This window comes from Marmota flaviventris, chromosome 14 (genome assembly GCF_047511675.1).
Source record: "Marmota flaviventris isolate mMarFla1 chromosome 14, mMarFla1.hap1, whole genome shotgun sequence".
In the NCBI taxonomy this organism is placed as follows: Eukaryota; Metazoa; Chordata; class Mammalia; order Rodentia; family Sciuridae; genus Marmota; species Marmota flaviventris.
The window spans coordinates 12,758,954-12,764,652 of NC_092511.1; the positions used below are offsets into that span (position 1 = coordinate 12,758,954).

The 5,699-nt window shown below is 41.5% G+C and overlaps 1 long non-coding RNA gene across 1 annotated transcript; it reads left to right on the forward strand.

Moving 5' to 3' along the window:
- Positions 1–798: 798 nt before the first annotated feature.
- Positions 799–5,471, forward strand: LOC139701771 (uncharacterized). The gene is made up of 3 exons (XR_011704312.1): positions 799–1,163; positions 2,750–2,822; positions 3,904–5,471. It is a non-coding gene; the product is annotated as an uncharacterized lncRNA (long non-coding RNA).
- The last annotated feature ends 228 nt before the right edge of the window (positions 5,472–5,699 follow it).

The window sequence follows — 5,699 nt, forward strand, 5'->3', positions numbered from 1 at the left end:
TCTAGTGTGTGAATCAAGATTTGATGAGGGCATAGAGGAAACCACATCTGTAAAGTTCTCTGAGTCCACAGAGCTAACAAAGTGGCTTCAGAAAATCTATGCTGATGTCCAAGCTCTGTCACTATTCCAGTTGGATGACCTTAACCTAGTTTCTCAGGACCTCAATTCCTTTATCTGTAGATAGCAATGATTATGATACCTCTTGTAGGTAGTAAATAAAATTATGTATAACAGAAAGTTTTATAAAGGTACATTTTTAGTCTTTAGCATGAAAGTATAAATGAAGATAACTTATTTGCTGTCTGTTATAATGAAAGTTTGATATTTTTGTGTTTATCATCCAGTGTAAGAAATAAGGACCAGCAGAAATGAACATATGAACATAGAGTGTTTTGCAACTGGGAGAATTTTGATTGAAGTGGAGAAAGGGACAAGTCCCTAGACATTTTAGGTTTCAGGGACACTTCTTCTCAGATTTCACACAGCACTCCACTGCTGCCCTCTCCTCTTGCCCCTTGGTCCACCCTAGGAAGACATGGTGACCACTTACTGCTCCTTCTTTTGTTAGAGATTAAAGAGTAATTGTGTCACAGCTTGATTTGACTGATATGGAAATGCCTGGTGACCATTCAAGTGGCAGTGGCCTACATTTTTGTTGTTGTTGGTTTCGATATAAAGGCAACAATGAACTGGATTCTCTATTTTCAGCACAACCAGTGCAGCGATTCCACATCTTGGGTTCTAGAGATGGAGAGCAGGCCCGGAAAAGCGAGGCACCTGTGACAGAAGGAGCCTGAGGGTTGCTAATCAGCTCCACATGCAGATTCACCTTCTGGACTTCAGAATGCTTCTTTGAAGACCTGTAGCCATGAACTCTGATTCCTTTCTAAAATATGAAAACAAATAAATACAATTTCTTTCAGGAGGCGCCATCAGATAATTTAGACCTCAAGTTGACCTGACTTTTAAAGGTGATTTGTAAAGTACATTGATTTCTCAAGTGCAGTTGTTTTCATTATTCTGGATGGATTTTCATTAAAACAACAAATTCTCAGCTTCTTTCAAAGGGGCAGATATTTGAGATGGTGGCAATTCCCAGAAAATTCGTCAAGAATGAAAGTTGAATCACATGCTACAGAGAGGTGGATGTTGGTTAAAAGCAAGTAAATATTATTAGCAGCTGGACAGGAATGAGAAAGGGAGGGCATGAGGTTGGGGGGGGGGGTCAGTACCTTCCATGAGGCTCCTTCCTGGACCCCAGATTGAGCATAACTTCCTATCACGTGCCGCCTGCAGTTTGTCCTCCTGAGGACGGCGGAACACACCCTGACCTCCACCTACTTCTCCCACTTCACCTTCTGCCATCTTCCTTGCAAGTCCCCAGTGGGGCTCCAGGCACACTTGACTCACCAGTTCCTGAATGCGGCACGTTCTTTCACGCCTCTGTGACTTTCACATGCTGTCATTCCCTTCCCTGCAAAGTCTGGCCTTCTTTCTCCATCTTTCTATGCTCATCTTCAGCAATTAGCAAACTGTCATGTCTTCCATGGGAGCTTCTCTGGTTCCATTTCCAGTCACATTCCAAACATGAATGATGTATTTCTGGAGGTAGATCCAAGTGTATCCAAGATCCAAGTGTATTTCTGGTGTAGATCCACCACATAGTGCTGAGGACGTTAGGCTGCTTAATCTATGCTTCCCTTTCCTCAGTCATATAATGGAGATAAGAATACTAGCACCTATAAAATTATGGTGATAAAACGACTAGAAAGTTTTCTGTAAACACATAGTAACTCAACAAGTTTTTTTATTTTTTTTGTACCAGGGATTGCACCCAGGGGTCTTTAATCATCAAGCCACATCTCTAGCCCATTTTATTTTATATTTTGAGACAGAGTCTTGCTAAATTGCTTAGGGCTTGCTAAGTTGTTGAGACTGGCTTTGAATTTGCAATCCTCCTGCCTCCATCTCCCAAGCTACTGGGATTATAGGCATGCAACTACCATGTCCAGCCTCAGTGTTTTTAAAAATTTGAATATCACAGCTGGGTACAATGGAGCATGCCTGTAATCCCAGCAGTGCGGGAGACTGAGGCAGGAGGATCTCAAGTTCAAAGCCAGCCTCAGCAAAAAATCGAGGCACTAAGCAACTCAGTGAGACCCTGTCTCTAAATAAAATACAAAATAGGGCTGGAGATGTGGCTCAGTGGTCAAGTGCCCCTGAGTTCAATCCCTAGTACTGCTCCCCCCCAAATTGGTTATCATTTATTACCACTGTTACCATTATCACTATCGTATTCAATGTCCCACATGCTTTTACTTTATACACATGGTTATTATTTGTGTCTATCTAATCTCATGTACTTTTAATCCTCAGGCTAAGCACAATATTTGGCATGAACAGCTATGCAGTAAATATTTTTGAAATTTAATTATTAATGTCTATGCTTTTCCCCCCTTATCTGCTTATAAGCTCCTTGAGGTAGGTTTCCTGCTTTGTATGTAACAATCATCAGGGATGCTAGCCAGTGCCCTGTGCATTATCAATATTCAAATATGTCATGAATAAGCCCATGCATTAATGACTTTTGTGTACAAATGACTGTTCAAATGTTGGCTGACAAAGAGCAGGACAGACCATAGGTGTAGCAAGAGAGCTGCTCCCAGTGTGGCATGGGGCCAGCTGAATGCTTGAAGGCAAACGCTTCTTCGGTCTGATTTTTTTTTTCTCATAAACTTCTCTTGAAAAGGCAAATGGCAAATGAGATGCAGTGTTGAAGTTGAGGATCCATCTTCTGAACCTGACGCCAGTGTGTGGACATGGTAAGGGAAAGAAGTAGAGGTCGGGGGTGTCCAAATGGGCTACTGAGTTGGCTCATCCTTGTCCCTCTAAGAGGGAAGATTCTGTGCTCCTGAGGATTGACGTCTGCATTCCACAGAGCAGAGGATCCTCTTCTTCAGACTCTCTAATGGGTGCCATTGGAATGGATGTTTCAACATGTTACATTCATTAGGTAACAACTAGTTTAAAGTCATTATTCTCTCCGACTAGTGGCCAGACTGAATGGAGCACTTTAATCTCACTTCTGAAAGCGGGAAGTGAGTATTTGTATGCCAATATTTAAAGTGGGTTGTTTGTTTCCCAAAAGTGTGGTGTGTTTTTGATACATCTCATACGATCTTCTATTAATACCATTCTGAAATTTGGATTGATTATTTAATAACTCTTACTATTAAACACTGTTCCTTTAAAGGGACTCTTGTTTTAAGCTGTTTGAGCCCTGAATTTATGTTTTGTTTAAAGAGTGCCATATAAAGTTGAGATCAAGAGATTTTGCAGGAATGGTTTAAATTAAAATATGAGAAAGCTACTTGAGTTTAAATGGAAACTTTAAAGATTTTCTCAGGAAACTGAGACATACAGAAAAGAAATGAGTGTGGGGGTCTTTAGAAATGGAACGCAAGACTATTTATTTATTTTTTTATCTAAGGTGCCGGAAATGAAAGATGGATATAGAAAGATAAATGAGGGAAGGGTTTTGAAAATGCTTCATCAAGCAATGAACTTGTTGCCTGAAATGGCAAAGTAGAATAGATGCCTCTTGCCAAACCTCAAACAAGCCTGTCTGTCAAGAGGACCCAGCAGGGGGCTTCCTGATGGCTTTCCCATGGCATTTCACTTGCCCTTCTCTTCTTTTTTTTTTTTGGGGGGGGTGCGTTGGGGATTGAACCCAGGGTCTTGTGCATGCAATGCAAGCACTCTAGCAACTGAGCTATGTCCCCAGCCCTTTGCCCTTCTCTTCTTATGAGCCTGTGGTGGCCTCTAGTTGCTCCCATTGGCCGAAGATGAATGAAGGAGGCACCTTCTTTCCCTAACTCAGTCAGTCCCCATCTTCTGTTCTAGATGTGAAGACTTGCCTGAAAATGACAGCCGTCGCCCTCTAAAGAAGTGTTCACCGAGGACCCATAGCATCATGCCTGGCACTGATAGGTGCTAGAAATTCAGGGATGTTGTGGCTTGGCCCTTGGTAGATGTTCATGTGGGTATTTCCTTTTCCTCCAAGGCACATGACTAACTTTTATTTCTCCAGCAGATTGCAGTCAGGTAAAACCATGTGACTGGAGTCTGGCTAATGGATTTGAGTAATGCAAGCCACTTCCAGCCCTCACTGCTAACACATCTTCATGGTCTTTCTTTCTCTCTTTTGTTCATCATTGTCAGATAAAAGCAGTAAATACAGAAATGGAGTTCCAGGTTGCAGAATTTAACACCATCACTAGATCAAAGATTCTGGTCCTGTGTTACCCATGTAGGAGATCCATTTGAGTAACTATCTGATCAGAGATTGCTGCATGGGACTTTGTGTAAGCAGGAAATGATCTCTAATGTTGTTAATCTGCTGAGATTTCAGGGTTTATTTGTTACTGAAGTGGCTCTCTTACCTATTCTGACTAACAGAGTGCATATAATCTCTTCAAGGAGTTAATGTTTTGGTTGAAGAGGCATGAGTACATGATTATCACACATATGGTTGGTAGAGTGAATGAGATGTGTAAGAACCAATGGAGGTACAGCAGGGAGTAAGATGGGGTGATGATGATGATAGGGAAACTTTCTGGAGGAAATGTATCCTTGTGTGTTTCTTGCAAGTGTGGACTTGCTGGGGAGGATGGCTGTGGGCAGGGAGGAGAGGATTAGAGCAGGTCAGTGTTGTTGGAGCAGAAAAGATGGGGTTGGTCATAGTGATGGATGGAGCTGAAGAGGAGGTGTCAGCTCACAGAGCATCTTGCACACCATGTGGGGTCCCTGAGATTTTGGAGATTGATCCTTTTCAGGTGCTGATCTGTGATGTTATAAGAAGGTGCTGCTCTTTTAAATCAATAACTTCTTTCATTGGATAAATCTAGCTGTTAAAAAATTAAAGTCAGCTGAACTAAACAGCAAGCTTAATGATGTAGTTGATTCATATTCTGGCGTAAGTTCCTTATTCAGAAAACTGTTCATTTGTTTGAGGACCACACTTTGAGTAGTTCTCTTTCTGACAACGTTTTTTTTCTGCTTGCTGTGGGCAATGGTTATGAGGGTGTATATTTGGAGGCTGGGATACTGTTGAAGGTAAATGGGGAAATAATTCTGATAGAAGATAGTCAAGACATAAACTAGAGTGTGGTATAGTATTGACCCAAACCGAATGGATTCCACAAATATTAGTATAGGAGCAGGGAGGAGGGAGGGAGAATTTGAAAAACGAGCCCAGTTTATTGACAGCAAAATTAAGGAGACCAACAAGATCTCATCAGAAAGATCTGGCATGCTGGGGGAAAGAGGGTCTTGAAAGCATAGAGCAAATGGAGGTTTTAGAAATATGAAGCCTACAAAATCTGCAGGAAGTTCAGCAAAATATCAATTAAAATGACTCCACTGGAATTCTTAATGAGGGTGTCTTTGATGGAATTTGGGGCAGACAAGTGGCGGTGGCAATGGCAACATGTTAGTGGAATTTGAAGGGACTGTAAAACCATCCAGTGAGCAGGACAAGTCCCTTTTCTTTCTGAGTCCTAGTTCTACCTCTGTAAGGTGAGAAATCAGATGAGGTCTTCTCCAAGATGCTTTGGGCTCTTACAGTCTATAATTATAGATAGCATTTTGAGCACCTAATTTGTTGTAAGCACATAATTTTTCATAAAAATTCTGCAAGA